This window comes from Triticum aestivum, chromosome 6D, assembly GCF_018294505.1.
Source record: "Triticum aestivum cultivar Chinese Spring chromosome 6D, IWGSC CS RefSeq v2.1, whole genome shotgun sequence".
Taxonomy (NCBI): Eukaryota; Viridiplantae; Streptophyta; class Magnoliopsida; order Poales; family Poaceae; genus Triticum; species Triticum aestivum.
This window is the reverse complement of record NC_057811.1, coordinates 226,139,115-226,157,888: the sequence shown is the minus strand read 5'-3', so window position 1 is coordinate 226,157,888 and position 18,774 is coordinate 226,139,115. Positions and strand designations below refer to the sequence as shown.

The 18,774-nt window shown below is 47.5% G+C and overlaps 1 pseudogene; it reads left to right on the top strand.

The window, feature by feature from the left end:
* Positions 1-18,464, top strand: part of LOC123142568 (protein MEI2-like 4) — a 104,942-nt pseudogene extending 86,478 nt beyond the window's left edge.
* The last annotated feature ends 310 nt before the right edge of the window (positions 18,465-18,774 follow it).

Sequence of the window (18,774 nt, the reverse complement as noted above, 5' to 3'; positions counted from 1 at the left end):
TTCTTCGCCTCACTCATGTTGAACTGCTTCAATACTTTTATCTATGTACGTGCTCGGGCTTAAGCCGAGCAGCCTCCTCGATCTATCTCTATAGATCTTAATGCCTAAAATATACATTGCCTCACCAAGGTCCTTCATCGAAAACTTGCCATTGAATGACTCCCTGACCGAGTTCAGCATCGAAACATCGTTCCCGATCAACAATATGTCATCCACATAAAAGATCAAAAAAACTATCGAGCTCCCACTTAACTTCTTGTATAAACAAGAGTCCTCTTCGCTTTTGATGAAGCCGAAACTAGTGACGACCTCATCAAAACGAATTTTCCAGCTCTGAGATGCTTGCCTCAACCCATAAATGGATCTCTTGAGCTTGCATACCTTACTAGTGCTAGTCGGATCAGAAAAACCCTCGGGTTGTATCATATACACGTCCTCGGTTAAATTTCCGTGAAGGAAAGCCGTCTTGACATCCATCTGCCATATCTCGTAATCAAAATATGCAGCTATAGCTAGTGCGATCCTCACCGACTTCAGCATCGCTACCAGCGAGTAAGTCTTGTCGTAGACAATTCCTTGAACTTGTCCATAACCCTTAGCGACAAGCCGAGCTTTGTGAATCAGAACATTTCCATCCACATCGGTTTTCTTCTTAAAGACCCATCTGCAACCAATGGCCGTTACGCCAGCGGCGATCAACCAAGTCCCAGACTTGATTCTCATCCATGGACTTTAACTCGGATCTCATGGCCTCCAGCCATGCCTTGGAATCTGGGCTCACCATCACTTCCACATATGTAGCTGGCTCGTCGTTTTCTAGCAACAATACATCACGCACTCTGCGCAATCTCTCCGACCTCCGTGGTTCCGGTGCCGCTTCCACTACGGGTTCCCTGACTGACTCCGGTATGATCTCATCACCAGCCGAGCCGTCCCCGTGTGGTCCTCGAATTTCTTCAAGTCGGAATGTCCTCCCACTGTCCTCCCGACTGAGAAACTCTTTCTCAAGGAAAACCCCATTCCGAGCAACAAACACTTTGTTCTCTTCCCGGTTGTAGAAGCTATATCCCAAGGTTTCCCTCGGATATCCCACAAATATGCATTTATCCAACTTAGGTGTAAGCTTGTCTGACATAAGTCGCTTGACAAATGCTTCGCAAGCCCAAATATTTAGAAAAGACAAACTGGGACTCTTCCCGGTCCACATCTCATGTGGTGTCTTGTCTACGGATTTTGATGGTACCCTGTTAAGTGTGAAAGCTGCAGTTTCTAGAGCATATCCCCAGAATGACAAGGGTAAATCTGATTTGCTCATCATAGACCGGACCATGTCCAACAAGGTCCTATTCCTCCGTTCCGACATGCCGTTTCTTTGTGGCGTACCCGGAGGTGTGAGCTGAGGTACTATACCTCGGCTTTTCAGATGATCATCAAACTCCTGGCTCATGTACTCACCCCCATGATCTGAACATAGAAGTTTTATAGTTTTGCCGAGCTGATTCTCAACCTCATTCTGAAACTCTCTGAACTTTTCGAAAGTATCCGACTTGTGCCTCATCAAATAGATATATCCATATCTACTCAAGTCGTCGGTAAAAGTCACGAAGTACTGATAGCCATCCCTGGCAGTTGTGCTCATTGGTCCACACACATCACTGTGTATCAGTTCCAACAGCTCGGACGCCCTTTCGCAACTCTTTGCAAAAGGAGACTTAGTCATCTTGCCGAGCAAGCATAATTCGCATGTCTCGAACGACCCGAAGTCGGACGAAGTTAGGAGCCCATCATCATGGAGCTTCTTCATGCGTTTCAGACTAATGTGTCCAAGCCGGCAATGCCAGAAGTATGTTGGATTTATCTCATTAGGCTTATGCCTCTTGACATTCAAGTTATAGACCGATTTCTGTTCCAGATTCAATATAAATAACCCATCAACAATGGGTGCATAGTTGTGGAACATACCATTCAAATAAAATGAACAACCATTGTCCTTTAAACTGAATTCATAACCCTGACTCATCAAGCATGAGGCAGAAATAATGTTCTGACTAAGTGCAGGAATGTAATAACAATTATTAAATTCCATAATAAATCCAAAAGGAAGCTGGAGCTGCATCATGCCGACCTCCAACGCAGCAACTCTTACTTTGTTGCCGACCCTGATGTCAATCTCCCCTTGTGCCACACGCCTAGTTCTTACCAGCCCTGCATCGAGTTGCAAATATGAACAACCGATCCGGTATCAAATACCCAAGAGCTACTAGGTATGTCAGCAAGGTAAATGTTTATAATATATGTAACAAGTGTACCTTTGCCTGAAGCAGCATTTCTGGCCTTCTTGCCATGCTTCGCAAGCCACTTGCTATAATTCCTCTTCCAGTGACCAGTTTCCTTGCAATGGTAGCAAATGGTCTTCGAGTCCGGTCCAGACTTTGGAGCATCGGCAGAGGTTACCGTCTCCATGCCCTTTGCCTTAGCCTTCTTCTTGGACTAACTCTTCTTGAACTTAGCCGATTTCTGCACCATCAACACTTGATGTGTGCCTTTCTTAATATCCTGCTCTGCCACTTTGAGCATCCCATGCAATTCAGTGAGCTTCTTATCCATGGCATGCATATGGTAGTTCGAGATGAACGTCACATAGCTGGGCGGAAGAGAACCAAGAACTGCATCAGTAGCCAGCTCATCCAAGAGCGGGAAGCCCAACCGATTCAAAGCTTGCACATATCCGATCATCTTGATCACATGTGGGCTCGGTGGATCACCTTCCTTCAGCTTGCAATCCATCAAGGATCGCCAGACGTTGAACCTTTCGGTCCTAGCCTGTGTCTGAAACATGCTCTTGAGACTCTCGATCATATCGTAAGCGTCAACATTTTTGAAATGCTGTTGCAAATCGGGCTCCATACAAGCCAGCATCAGACAGCTGATCTTCGTTGATTTATCAACGAGTTTCTGGTAGGCATTCTTAGTGGTGGTATTAGCATTATCCGCAGGTTCCTCTGGAAGTGGATCCTCTAGAACATGTTCATTTTTATCATGCTTGAGAACAATTCTCAAATTTCTATACCAGGTGGTAAACTTTGTTCCATTCAGTTTATCCTTTTCCAGAATTGATTTTAATGCAAAGTTGGGTTGAGCAGGTGGTGCCATTGATCTACAATAGAAAAATATGCAATCACTAAGCAATGTGTTTATGTAGAGTAATTCTAGACTTAAACATAAATACTCCCACTGAAGTCAGCATCCCTCCGCAAACTCTCAGTGATTCAGGATCCGACTAGCACATGTGACTAGTGAGCTTTAGCATCACTGCTAGACAACATGCCTATCCGGTAAGCAACTCCTTGCTAATCGTATCTCTATACGACTCCTGTCGGTCAGGTAGGTATCTTATACCCCGGCTCCCGACCTCCTTTGCCACAAGGCCCAAAACCGTTTTGATAGCCTTGTCAAGTTAACCTAATGCAGTGCATGTTCGTGTCCGACACGAACCCTTCAGTTCAAGGACACCTAGCACCACCCCAATTTTATGAGCCACTACTAGACGTACTTGATGTGCGAAGGTGCAACATCGGGAATGGCAAATTGCTTGATATTAACGAGGGATATTTCTACCATTCTAACATGCATAGAAAACAAGAAGCATAACAATCAGAAATAAACATATATTGTGAAATAGTATGGCTCCTTCATGGATGTTCTTCCAGGTCGGCTCCGACTCCGATGACCATCTAGGAACTCCATCTTGTTTGTCACGCCGGGACACCAAGCCACCAACCTGATCTCTATTAGCCAACTACTACTACTAGTAATGATTTTTACATAGAGTCACAAGTCGACACGCAGGTCGTTATACAATATAATGACAACACTTTGGCTCCTGCCGGCTGACAAACATGACACGCAGGCCATGTATAATTTTGATGAGAAAAAGACTACCTTGGATATGACCAAAAATATTGCATACACGCATATTTGTCAGGTGATTTCTAGTGCAAACTATTCAATAATCTATTTATGTTATCCAGAACAAAAATACTTCACACACTTTTGTGTTTTGTCTAATTGCAGGTGTATGGGACATTTGTACAATCCACATATGAAGATAAGGGAAAAGGAGATGTTTAGGTTCTGTCCAAAAAGTTCTCTCACGTCGCTTTTGGGCCAAGAGAAGATAGAGTCCAAGTCTCTCACGTTTTGGATTCAGATTCGGACTGCACAGACATACCTAACTCAAAACGCCAACAACTTTTTCATACCGAGTCCGAATTGGGTGATTCTTTTTTTGTTGGAAAGTAGATTTCGTGCCCTTTCCAACCCAATTGGATTCACCTTCAAATTCGTCTGGAGCGTTGAGATATCGATGAAACTATCTGACATTGCAGCAGAATCCGAGTCAAACAACAAGTCCAAAGGTGTTGCATCACCTCCACTTGGGCCCATGAGCCTTGTACGACCTAGGGTTAGTTTTAGGCTGTCTTGGGATGTCCTCCCACCTCCTTGGCGGCCACCCCTTGCTCCTATATAAGTAGATCCATCTGGTAGCTTTTTGCTTGGGATTTGTTTACTTAAAAGTTAGCCATTGCAACTTCGTGTACTTCGTTTGTGTCCAACCACCAGACCAAGACCGCTCTCGGATCCCCACCATTATCAATACTTCATACATATTTGCAATATTCAGATGACATTATCATATTATTTCTTATTCTTCGATTGCATGCAGGAATAGACCTTCGTGGTCAGGCTGATCGTGCTTCCGGCATCGTTGGTAACCTCTCGAAGATTGGTTTCGCGATTGCTAAGGCGCAACGTTGTTGCACGTTTGTAGTCGGATCGTCAAAGTCATCTCTACCAAATCGATAGTTATCATCTCATCGAAAAATCGGGACACCCTCGCCTCTATCAAGTGATAGTTGCATCTTGCAATCGAAGAACAAGCAAGAATATGATAATGCCATCTGAATATTGCAAATATGTATGAAGTATTGATAATGGTGGGGATCCGAGAGCGATCTTGGTCTGGTCGTTGGACACAAACAAAATACACGAAGTTGCAATGGCTAACTTTTAACTAAACAAATCCCAAGCAAAAAGCAACTAGATGGATCTACTTATACAGGAGCAAGGGGTGGCGGCCAAGGAGGTGGGAGGACGTCCCAAGGCAGCCTAAAACTAACCCTAGGTCATACAAGGCTCATGGGCACAAGTGGAGGTGATGCACCACCTTTGGACTTGTTGTTTGACTCGGATTCTGCAGCAGCGTCAGATAGTTTCGTCGATATCTCAATGCTCCGGACGAATTTGAAGGTGAATCCAATTGGGTTGGAAAGAGCACGAAATCTACTTTCCAACAAAAAAGAATCACCCAATTCGGAGTCCGTATGAAAAAGTTGTTGGCGTTTTGAGTCAGGTATGTCTGTGAAGTCCGAATCTGAATCCAAAATGTGAGAGACTTGGACTCTATCTTCTCTTGGCCCAAAAGTGATGTGAGAGGACTTTTTGGACAGAACCTAAACTTCTCCTTTTCCCTTATCTTCATATGTGGATTGTACAAATGTCCCATACACCTGCAATTAGACAAAACACAAAAGTGTGTGAAGTATTTTTGTTCTGGATAAAATAAATAGATAATTGAATAGTTTGCACTAGAAATCACCTGACAAATATGCGTGCATGCAATATTTTTGGTCATATCCAAGGTAGTCATGTCCTCATGAAATTTACACATGCATCACATACACATGAGCCATACTATTCACATCAAACCCTGCAAAATAAAGTTATGCATAGAATCACATTCTACCGGTTTGAGTGATCGTGTACAAAATACAAGGCGCTACGCACATGGCGGTCCCACTAGCCGGTTAGCGGGCGGGGTTCGAAGGGGCACCGCCCCTCGCGGGTCCGGGCAGCGCCGGACGTTTTTGGAAATCAAAGATCACATCCGAACTCCGATCACGCCGAATTTTCTGATCTGATCGATCTTATCGATCATCGCGATTCCGATTCAGATTTACGTTTCACTGTTAACCCCGATGGCGGATACCGACCGGTAGGGGTAGGTTGTGTCACGACCTCATCATCCCCGATCATCAGAAAACATAGCCACATCATTCCCCGTGTGCAGTTGATCTCATCAACCGTGCACATAGCCGATCTCATCAACGACAACAGATCTCATCTACTGCCTCCACATATCTAATATGCATACGATCTGAATCCAAATCCTATAGCAGAGACTCTGATACCACTGTTGAGTTCCACGGTAGGATGCGTCGACTTCAAATTAAAATTTCATACACGCAGAACAACCAAGAACATGCTACGGGAGACGGATCAGTTTGTTACCACTAGACGCGCAGTGCCGTGCAGCGAAAGAAGAGTTGGGGCAGCACGTCCGCGTGGTTCGTCTCCTCCTCGTCCAATCTCCGTCGAACAGCCGGTCGTCGGATTCCTCGTACAGGTTCACCAGAGCAGCGCAGGTACACCGCCTCTAACGATATCCACACATGCAGGAGGAACATCGTGCGGCGGACTGCTAGGTCCGATCACAGAACCGGCGGCGAGTGGAGGTGTCTATTCGCAACACATGCAAACCCTAGTGACTGCGCCGAAGCGATCAATCGCATGAGTGTGCGGCACCCCCACTTTATATAGGCGTCCGTCGCGGGCTCAACACTTGGGCCTCGCACGGACCCTAAAGCCCATAATTCTACTCGGCCACAATCCGAATACAGCTCGGATCACATCCGACCAGTGTCCTCGGGTCCGACCTCGTAGGTTCCTTCCCTTAAGCGCGCACCCCTTAGGTTCAAGCCGTCTTGGTCGCAGTTCGGATCACCTCCGGACTACATGGCTGGTAGCGGCCTCTAGCAAGGCGTGCCGACCACCAAGCAGACGATGAAGCTGGTTCGGCGAACCTGTACAACATGTCACACTTCTGTTCCCTTTGCCCACACGATATATGTTGTCGGGCTCAAGGCGAGATTGTCATCTTTGTAATTGCCTGACCTCTTTCTCATTTCAGTGATGCCGACCACAAACCAGATTATCTCATAATCCTTGTCGCATGGCCATGCTTATCCTGGTCGAATCACACGAGGGGCCCAAAGTATATCTCTCCTGGTCGGAGGGGCAAATCCCATCTTGCTCGACCATGTCTCGCAGGATGGGTCTGGACAAGCCTGAAACCTACCCTTGTAACTACCCAGACATGGAGTAGCGTTTGGTCGGCCCAAAGCAGGTCTGTCACCATCCCGAGTACATGTGCCAGCTCAGGTCTTAGGACGTAGAACATATGTTGTACTAGAGACTCACAGATGACATATCGTTGCGTCTCATAGTTGGGTATGTCTGACTCAGACCTTATCTCGACTCGGATACGACTACGTCGAATCCGACCAGATCCTTCCAAGTCCATATTATCCGGTTAGGATCCGATGCTCCATGGCTAGTGAGACCAAGCCATCGACTATGTCATATGCTAGTCTAGTCGGCTGCGCGTCCACACATCCCTTTCGACTAGGGACCTTTTAGGACAGTCATCATACAATGAATAGTCCCACAAACAAGTCACGTACTTGCTGATACACATCATTGATAATGTCCAAGGACTATCTTTACTCATAAACACATAGGAAATATCATCATACATGATTGCCTCTAGGGCATGTCTCCAACATAATCTTCCTTGTGTTGTTGTTGTTCATGTCTAGTACACACCGTACATACACAAATTTATAAAGATGATAACAAATTATTGGGGTTTCAAAATAAAATAAAATTTTAGGTTTTTATTAGAATTGTGAAGCAATTGCAATTATGAAGTGCTTTGCATCCAAATCAAGTAATATCTGTTATTTAATTTAAGCATTGCTTGCTTGGGCATATTTATTCGTTTACAGCTCTTTGTTTTTCAAGAAGTGGAAGCATCCCTCTCCGTGGCTAGCATTTAATTAGGAATAATTCAAATAACTTCCATCATGACCCCAGTTCTCCTGTGCTGTGGCCAAACCTCGGATCATTTATAAACAATGTTCCATCCTCCCCGCCTGCACAAATGCATGGATTGCCAAGACTGTCGGTGTCAAAACCGGCGGATCTCGGGTAGGGGGTCCCGAAATGTGCGTCTAAGGTCGATGGTAACAGGAGATAGGGGACACGATGTTTACCCAGGTTCGGGCCCTCTCGATGGAGGTAATACCCTACTTCCTACTTGATTGATCTTGATGACTATGAGAATTACAAGAGTTGATCTACCACAAGATCGTAATGGCTAAAACCCTAGAGGCCTAGCCCGTATGACTTTGGTAATGTATATATCACCCCCTCCGGACTAAGTCCTCCGGTCTATATAGACACCGGGAGGATCTAGGGTTACACAAGGTCGGTTAAACAGAAAGGAATCTACATATTTGGTCGCCAAGGAGTGTCCCATCCGGACACGGGTGCAGTCTTCGGTCTTCGTATCTTCACAGCCCATCAGTCCGGCCCATGGCTAACAGGCCAGACGCCCGAGGACCCCTTAGTCCAGGACTCCCTCAGTAGCCCCTGAACCTGGCTTCAATGACAAGGTATCCGGCACATAGATCTGTCTTCGGCATTGCAAGGCGGGTTTTTCCTTTCGAATTCCAAGATAGTCTTCGGACATATTGATCGTGTCCGGACCTGTAACATAAGTTTTGTATACTTCCACAATGGGCATAATAATTTATAAATCCAGTCCACCGACAACTGTTCATAGCACGACGCTATGTCACCGTCGGGACATTATTTTAAACCCGTTGTTAGCCCCGGGTATCGAGGCGCGGCTTTATTGGCACGTCTTATCCAAGACGAGATCGTGTCCCCCTTATTAAGGGATTCTTATCAACACGGACGTGGGTTACCCAACCGTCTCTGTGGTACAACTCCTTGGTGATAGGCAAGCCTTAAGGCCCAGGAGTAGGCGTATAGATACTCACGGCTTTTATAAAGGGGTGCACACCCATCTCTTTCTCTTCCACGTTTCCTTCTTCCTCAGTCCTTGCTATCTCGAGTTCTAAAACCCAAGTTTCGACCACTACAAGCTCTAGTCATGTCCGGATCCAGCCTTCCTGGTCGGTGGGTCGTTTCTTCTGTTTCAGAGGAGGACATTGCGAAGCTTAGGGCGGCAAGATATCTGACTGCAGAAATTCTCCATCGGCTCCCTGTCGAAGGGCAGGTTATCCCCATCCCCAGATCTGGCGAGAGGGTCGTGTTCATCTCCCACTTCCTCCGAGGGTTAGGCTTTTCCCTTAATCCCTTTGTCCGAGGGCTCATGTTCTACTACGGGCTGGATTTTCATGATCTGGCCTCGAGCTCTATTCTGCTTATCTCGGTGTTTATCGTTACGTGCGAGGCCTTCCTTCGAATCCCTCCACACTTCAGCTTGTGGCTTAAGACTTTCCACGTGAAGCCGCAGATGATAGGGGGAAGCAGGCGGAGTGTGGTGGTGCCATCGTGAGAAAGCTTAATAGCGCTCTTTGGCTAAAAGGATCCTTCACCGAGTCCTCCGACTTATGGCAACGGGAGTGGTTCTACATCACCGAGCCCCGTGGCTCCAAGTGGGCGGTCGCGCCTGCGTTTCGACCCAACCCTCCGATCCAGCTCGCGTCATGGTTTAATAAGGGGTTGGACTGGGGATCAATTGATGAGGTACAGACTCTTCAGAGCCGCATAAGGAGCCTCCTCGAGAGGGACATTGATCTTATCAATGTTATTCAAGTAATGCTGGTCCGTCGGACCTTGCCGTGCCAGAGGCGACCTCTCCGCATGTGGGAGTTTAATCCCCAAGGGCCGCGGACACTTCAACACTTCTTCGGCACTACTCACAAAGGGATGTGGAAATTATTCTTCGGGAAACGAAAGCAGTGGCCGGATACTACAGAAGACATCGGCCTTGACTGTAACCACCCGGACACTACGGTAAGTACCCGTCCGCCGAACACCTCATAATCAGGTATCCTGTGGTAAGACACCAAGCAAACCATCTCTTTTCAGGGCTGGATAAAGAAAGCGGAACGGATTAGGTGTCCGGCCCATCTTCCCGAAGACTCAGCGGACCCCGTGCTAACAAGGATGCTGGCACCGGCACCGTATCACGCACCGGCGGAGGAGGGCAAGGCGGAGAGTGGGAAGACCAGGGATGGCCTTCGTTCTGGAGGTAAATTAGACACCGAGTCCGGGGAAATCGACATTTCTTCATCCGAAGACAAAGGCGAAGGAGAGGTAAGCATCCCTTCTCTATACAGGAAGAAAAGGGCCACCTCCGAAGGTTGGGAGGAACTGACTCCCAAGAGGGGCAAGATGCCATTGTCGGGCGGCTCGGGATTAGAAGGCGACGCCGTCGAAGATCTCCATCGTGAGGATAGGCCTTTGACAAAATCGTAAGTAAATCCGGGGTGCTTCAATCACATCTCGTTCCTTTCCTGTTATCGAAGTGACACGTAATATTCATGTGTGTCTTAACAGTTCGGCGCAGAGAGTTCCTGAGCGATCCTCTTCTTCGGGAGATCTTCTCCCAGAGATGATGGAAAGCGAGACGCCTCCCCCGGCCTCCTCGCCCAATAAGGCGGACGACTCCGAAGTGTCGTCTCGGAGGGTTTTTCTTGATCGACAAGCGGCGCGAGGGATGAAGGAGGCAGTACCCGAAGGTGAACCTCCCATCATCCGGGATTCGGGGGCCAACAATGAAGGCCCCGGACTATCCGGTTTTCAACCAGCGGTGATTCTAGAGACGAGTGAACAGGTTCCTTCAAAGGATGGTCGTGCTCCTACAACGGCTTCCGAAGACCCAGCAGCGCCGGATATGTTGAGGGATATGCTACGAAAGGCATATGTCTTGGAGGAACAGCGTACCTTGATGTCTACGGTGGTTGAGAGGATTCTGTCCGCGAAGAGCGGATTGAATGAAGCCTTCATGAGCCTACTAAGAGGCTTCGAGGTTTGTGATGTAATATTTTCAACTATATTTTATTTGCAACATGCACCTGTGTATAGGTAGTAGCCCCTGAGACTCGGGTTGGCTTCCCATGGGAGGCGATCCGAGGATCAAAAAGAAATGCTCAGGGAATAATCTGGTTAATTGGAACACAGGCTGTGTTGCCCCTGACGACTGCCCGGACTACAGAAGTTGCCGAGATGCAGCGGAAGCTTGATGTGGCAGGGGATGATATTGCGTTAATCAATAGCCATCCTCACGAGTCGCAAGGTATGTATTCGGAGCATTCATTACACATACGTGTTTATAATATAAGCGTGACGCTGAAAATTGCATACTGGTATATGCATGGCTGCAGATGGTGCCGCCGCCATTGAGATTCTTCGGGCGGAGCTAGCCCGGGCCAAGGAGCAGGCCCGATTTATTAATGCGGCTGCCGAAAAGGCATCGGCCGAGTTAAAGGCCGAACAGGCTGCTCGGCGCCAAGACGAGGAGAAAATATCCACGATGGCGCTTGAACTAAAAAATGCCGCTAGCCGCTGTGAATTCCCCGAGAAGGAGAATAAAGCCAAGACGACTGATCTTGACAAGGCCTTGCGAGAGGCGAAAGAAGCGCGGTCTGAATCCAGAGCGGCCCGTGAGGAGGTCCGACAAACTGGGGAGATTGCGGCTGGTAAGCCCTTTTTATTACAGACTAAGTTCGGCGATCCAAATTATGCTTGGCTTAACCAAGTGTGGAGCTCTCCAGACGTGTTTTTGGACTTGCCGAAGAGCTCTTCTGATGCGGCGCAGTTTTACCAAGTGCAAGAGGGATATGCAACGGAGAAGCTTTTCTGGTCACAGTTTAGTGCATCAAAACGCCCTATGTTGCTGAATGAACAGATGTCCCAATGGGCCGAGCTTCATAGGATATCCGGCGCTACCATGAAGAACGTCATAATCCAGCTATGGCCGACTGAGCCTATTCCGAATAGCTACTTTGGCTTGGTGCAGCGGCTTGCTGATGCGGTGCCACGTATCGACGCCGTTAAGCAGTCGGCGTGCATTGAAGGTGCACGGATGGCCTTTGCCCATGTCAAGACATACTGGGGGAAGATGAAGGCCATCGATGTTGCGGTGAAGGGTCCACCCAAGGGCAAGGACCATCACACACCAGAGAATTATTTTGAGGACGTCTTAGAGGCTGCCCGCTTGATAGAGGGTCAACGTTCGAAAGACATAATATTCGAGTGAAGTGTATCCGAATTGTAAAAGACAATTTTTATAATCAGTCTATATTTTAGTTTTGCCTAAAAGGCTTTTGTTCCTCCTGTGCGGCCGTTTGTATATGATCTGAAAGTTTTCCAGTCGTCGGCTTCAGCCCCCTCGTAGGAAATACGGGGGTGTTCGGAAAAGCATCTGAGCACTCTTGACCCAACGTCTTGGTCCGTGAAGGAGGTGTCAATGCGGTGAACGAGGCAATCGGACTATAGGGCGTTAACACTTTCACTTAGCCATAGGAGTTTTATAGGGGGACTACGATATAGCCCCTGGTATGTGTACGACTTACTCCAATATGGTGCGTTACATATATGACCTGAAGAAAAGGTCCTTCGTAAATACGGAGGGAATCGCGAAAGTTTCCGATAAGTCATCGAGTGGTTGACCAGCTCTCGCAGCATCATGACAGTCGGTTTTCGGGTTTCTCTACTGAGGTGCTTGACCAGATGAACCGGAAGCACAATCGCAGTAGTTCTCCCTTTACTACCCTAGCCGATAGAGTGGAACGTAAGGTAGCAAGCACAGGAGCCGGGCAACCCAACCATTGACCCAAGACATGATTCGGAGCTGATGCATATAAGGCCAAACTCGCGACGCCGAAGTACGCTATAAAGCTGTTCGGACTTTGTCGGCAACTCATTTGTTCCCATACCGAGCCCCTGGCAGGTTATGCCGAGGTATGTGTGTGAAACAACCATAGGGGCCAAATTCATTTTTGAAAAAGAAACGAATGATGGATGCGGATTATGTTTATTGGGACCTGAGTGATATGCCAATGGTTACTTTATAGATAAAAAGACCACAACCCCGGCTATTTGACATGCCTCGGGTCGAAGGCGGAGGAAAAAGGCATATTACAGGCTCGAAATAAAGAGTGCGGTCTACAAAAAGTTATTTTGGACCTCCTGTCGCACGTCTACGCCGCCTGTCCTCGGCGAGGGGATTCCTGGTCGGAAGTAGCCCCCTAGGTGAGTGTACGGATCCGAACTCCGATAGACTCAGTTAGATGTTTGTCCTTTGCGTCACCTGTTTTTAAGAGATAATGAAGAAAGAAAGAGTAATTTAGAGAAAAAATGTTACAGAAATGCTTGCAGGCTTGTCCGTATTGTGCTTCCCCCGATGCCCATGGTATCTTAAGTGCGTAGTTATGTATGCGCGATACAAATTTCGCAGGTATATGAGGTGGGCGGCGGAACCGAACTGCAATGTCCGCTCCGGAATTGGTCGATCCTGTTGAATGGAGACCGGTGGCTTAATGGCCAACAAGGTATGCGGTTTAATAAGACCGTTTTGTACTAAAGTTGCCGTAGTGTAATCTTTAGTCCGGAGGGAGTGCTTCTCCTGCTCCCTTATAGAGTTGTGTGTCGCGTATACCATGTTTACTGTTTTTACTTCGGGGGGAAATTGCTTCTGACCCCCGGTATTTGGTTGGTTGGTCTCTTCTGCGTCGCTATCACCGGGCGGCCTCCTCCCCTTGTGTTCGGTGTTGAGCTTGCCTGCCTGCTTGAAGACCCAACAGCTTTTGTTGAAATGATTAGCTGGTTTGTCGGGGTGGCCGTGAATCTGGCAGGGCCGATCCAATATCCTGTCTAAGTTGGATGGCCCGTCTCTGTTCGCCTTGAATGGCTTTTTCCATTGACCGAGTTTGGGACCGCTGAATCCGACGTTGACCGCTGTGTCGCGCGTTCTTTCATTATCATTGCGACGGTTGTGTGTGCTGCATCGTGGCTTGCCAATGTCGTCTCGGACTTCGGAAGTGCCCGAATCGCTGGCGTTGTTGCTTCTATGAGCGAGCCAGCTGTCTTCTCCCGCGCAAAAGCGTGTCATCAGAGCGGTAAGGGCTGACATGGATTTTGGTTTTTCTTGACCGAGGTGGCGGGCAAGCCACTCATCCCGGACGCTGTGTTTGAAGGCCGCTAGGGCTTCCGCGTTCGGACAGTCGACGATTTGGTTCTTTTTAACTAAGAACCTACTCCAGAGCTTCCTGGCTGACTCTCCAGGCTGTTGGACAATGTGACTTAAGTCATCGGCATCTGGTGGCCGGACATATGTTCCTTGTAAGTTGTCGCGGAAGGCGTCTTCCAAGTCTTCCCAGCTGCCAATAGAGTTTTCCGGCAGACTGTTTAACCAGTATCGAGCTGGTCCTTTGAGTTTTAATGGAAGGTATTTGATGGCATGGAGGTCGTCGCCACGGGCCATGTGGATATGGAGGAGGAAGTCCTCGATCCATACCGCGGGATCAGTTGTTCCGTCGTATGATTCGATATTCATGGGCTTAAACCGATCTGGGAACTTGTGCTCCATTACTTCGTCTGTGAAGCAAAGTGGGTGTGCGGCGCTTCTATATTGGGCCACACTGCAACGTACCTCCGATGGAGTCCGTTTGCGGTTTTCGGCCCGGGCGTGGCTAGGTTTGTCACATCCGAATAGGTAGCCGTTGTCGCATGTCAAGGCACGTCCTCGCGATCCGTAGATCGATCTTGTATGTCCTGCTCTACTGTCTAGGCCAGGTCGTCTGTATAACCCCGAGCTATTTTATTCCTTCCCTTATGGCGAGGTGGGGCGGTCTGGTGTTCTGCTTGAGTTGCCGCTTTATCCCGACCGCGTGGCGGTCGGTCGGCCACGTTGTGAGACGATGGTACGGGCGCCAGCGCCTCGTCATCGAACTGAGGTAGCAATTAGCACTTCGGGTAATTTTTGGCTAGGCCACTAAGGCCGTATTCCTCAGCGGCCAGGATTTCGGTCCATCTATCATTGAGCAAATCTTGGTCATCTTGAAGCTGCAGCTGCTTCTTTTTCAGGCTCCTTGCGGTGGCTATTAGCCGGCGTTTAAAACGCTCTTGCTTGAGAGGTTCCTCAGGCATGATGAAATCCTCATTCCTGAGGCTCTCCTCTTCCTCGGAGAGCGGAAGATAATTACTGACCTCCGAGTCTTCGTGTATGGCCTATTCATCAGGGCTAACGTGCCCATCATTCCGTTCATCCTGTTTGGAGATTGCCCGAACAAGGTCTTCATTGTCTTTGGCATCGTCCAGAGTATTGTTTTCTCCGGTGCCGGTGTTGTTGGCTTTTACACGACGTGACTTAGAGCGGCGCCGCTGACGCCGTTGTCTAGGCTGTGTCTCAGGAGGTTTGTCCTCAACTGGATCCTCTTTGTCATCGCTGTTAGTTTCTTTAGGTGTATCCACCATGTATACGTCATACAAAGAAGTGGCCGTCCAGCGTCCGGTAAGCGGCGGGTTTTGGCCCTGCTCCTCATCGGCATCGTCATCCATACCGTTGATGTCTTCGGAGCCGTAATCAAGCACGTCAGTTAAGTCCTCCACAGTGGCTATGAAGTGGGTGGCGGGAGGGAAGCAGAATTCTCCCCCATCATCAGCCTCCAGTTCAAACCGGACATAATTGGGCTGTGAGTCCCCCTTCAAGGACAAATTTCTTAATGAATTTAGCACATCACCCAAGGGCGAATGCTGGAAGATGTCTGCGGTGCTGAATTCGAAGATCGGTAATCGATCAACTTCGGCGTCCACGGACTCACATGGTTCGGAACTTATAGCCGGAGACAAGTCCGGAATTCCGGTGACACAGATATCGTGTGATGTTAAGACTATGTGTGGCTCCAATGTCGCGGAATCTGCGACCTCCGTGGCGGGGTTGAGCCTCCCGTCCTCGGAGGGTGCGGTCTGCTCCGGATCTAAAGCCAGAGCAGTTACGGAAGCCATCTCCTGGATGCGGTCCGATGACATATTTAAGTCATGTTCATCGGGGTGACAAGGGGCAGTCGCCGCGGTCTGGAATCCGTCGAAGATCAAGTCTCCACGGATGTCCGTGACGTAGTTCAAGCTTCCGAATCTGACCTGATGGCCGGCAGCGTAGGTATCGATCTGCTCCAGATGGCCAAGCGAGTTGGCCCGTAGTGCGAAGCCACCGAACATGAAGATCCGTCCGGGGAGGAAGGTTTCTTCTTGGACAGTATTGTCGTTGACGATTGAAGGGGCCATCAAACCTTTTGGGGACGGCACAGTGGAACTCTCAATGAAAGCACCAATGTCGGTGTCAAAACCGGCGGATCTCGAGTAGGGGGTCTCAAACTGTGCGTCTAAGGTCGATGGTAACAGGAGACAGGGGACACGATGTTTACCCAGGTTCGGGCCCTCTCTATGGAGGTAATACCCTACTTACTGCTTGATTGATCTTGATGATTATGAGAATTACAAGAGTTGATCTACCATGAGATCGTAATGGCTAAAACCCTAGAGGCCTAGCCCGTATGACTATGGTAATGTATATATCCCCCCTCCGGACTAAGTCCTCCGGTTTATATAGACACTGGGAGGATCTAGGGTTACACAAGGTCGGTTACAAAGAAAGGAATCTACATATGTGGTCGCCAAGCTTGCCTTCCACGCCAAGGAGAGTCCCATCCGGACACGGGTGCAGTCTTTAGTCTTCGTATCTTCACAGCCCATCAGTCCGGCCCATGGCTAACAGGCCGGACGCCCGAGGACCCCTTAGTCCAGGACTCCCTCAAAGACCACCTTCACACATCCTTGAGAATGTACCTCCCATGTACCATCATCATGTTGGATCTGCACTAGCAATCAATCCATCAGTTTGGGATAGGCAGAATAGTTATGCTAGAGATTTGATAGAAGCACCAAGTTTCCTCCGTGGTAGTGTTGGAAACGTAGGATTTCCTGTTAGCACTCAGCTTCACTCAGTGGGGCTTAATAACATATTTTCTCAAACTGGAGGAAATCGTATGGATCTAGCCATGTCTCCTGCACAGATTGGTACCTCATCTCCTCAGCAGAGGGGTCTGTTCCATGGAAGGAGTCATATGGTTCCCGTTCCATCATTTGATTTTCCTGGTGAGTAGATGAGGAGCCAAAGAAATGAGTTAGGTGGTAATCAGTCTGATAATAAAAGGCAGCCTGAGCTTGATGTTGACAGTATTCTGCGGGGTGAAGACTCCCAGACTGTTCCACTTCAATCATTTGATTGGCCTGGTGAGCAGATGAGGAGCCGAAGACATGAGTTAGGTGCTAATGAGTCTGATAATAGAAGGAAGTATTAGCTTGATGTTGACAGTATTCTGCGGAGTGAAGACTCCCGGACTACACTGATGATAAAGAATATTCCAAACAAGTATGTGTACAAAACATTCTTACTTTTGGCTATAGTTTGTTTAGCAACTGCTTATGTTCAATCTCTTATAAAAAAATATGTTCTAATCGCATTTGGATTTCCGGTACACCTCAAAGATGCTTTTAACCGCTATTGATAAAAATCACAAGGGAACTTACAGTTTTATTTACTTGCCAATTGACTTCAAGGTAATCAAGATTAATTGTTTGCAACTAATGTTTCATATTTGACGAGATGGTCTTGCCTAACTATATATTAAAGAGGATTTGTGTATTGCATTCACTTTTCCAGAACAAATGTAATGTTGGCTATGCTTTCATAAATATGACCAATCCTCAACACAGCGTCCCATTATATCAGGTGAGACCATGATATGCATTATCATGTTGTCAAGTGCTTGTCGCATGAAGGCAACAATGATTATATTGTCCTACGATGCAACGTCCAAGGTGACTTTGAACATTGTATTATAACTAGTGTAAATTATCAACAGGTTATACTCATCCTTTTGCTTTTATGTGGAAAGTTTCAATGGCAAGAAGTAGGAGAAATTCAATAGCGAGAAAGTAGCATCACTTGCTTATGCCAGAATCCAAGGGAAATCATCTCTAATTGGTCATTTCCAGAACTCGAGTTTGATGAATGAGGACAAGCACTGCCGGCCCATCCTCTTCCATTCAAATGGACCTAATGCAGGGGATCAGGTATATGAGTTTGTTCTTGTTTTGCTGTTTTACCTTCTATATTATTTTGAAGGAGTTTCTTGCCCCTCACCTGTCAATAATGCTCTTTTTTTCTGACCTTGATAGTAGTTAAACATTCACATACGTCATGTTTAATGGATGAAAATAAGATATCCCTGAACTTGCATATCTTCTCTCAGAAACATTGCTTTTTTTGCTGAGGGTTGTGCTGAAAAATAAAAATGCTGCTGAATTAACTATCTTCTTTTCATGTCCTGTAGGAACCATTCCCTATGGGTCCAAACATCCGAGCTAGGTCAGGGAGGTCCTGCACTTCCTCTGGTGAAGGAAACCACCAGGACATCCCATCGCCTTCAGTGAGTTGTGACACTTCTTCCAACAGAGCTTAAACTTCACTTCCCAACAAGGTCACCAAGTAAACCAACCGCTGGATACTTGATGGCTAACCATAAAGGCCCAAGGCTATTAACTTCTGCAAATCCATTTTCTGATCCATAGTCTTTTTAATCTTCTCCATCTTGAATTCTTTGGTAAATCCCATGGGTTTGATTTAGCAACTTCAAAGATGTTGGTCACCAAAGTTTTTTTTGCTAGTTGAGAGCAAAATTTTATCCGAGATGGGAAACATGGAGAAGGGTGCTTCCAGTTTCCCCTGTACCTACCGGTATGCGTATTAACAGAAGGCTGAGAAAGGTAAAT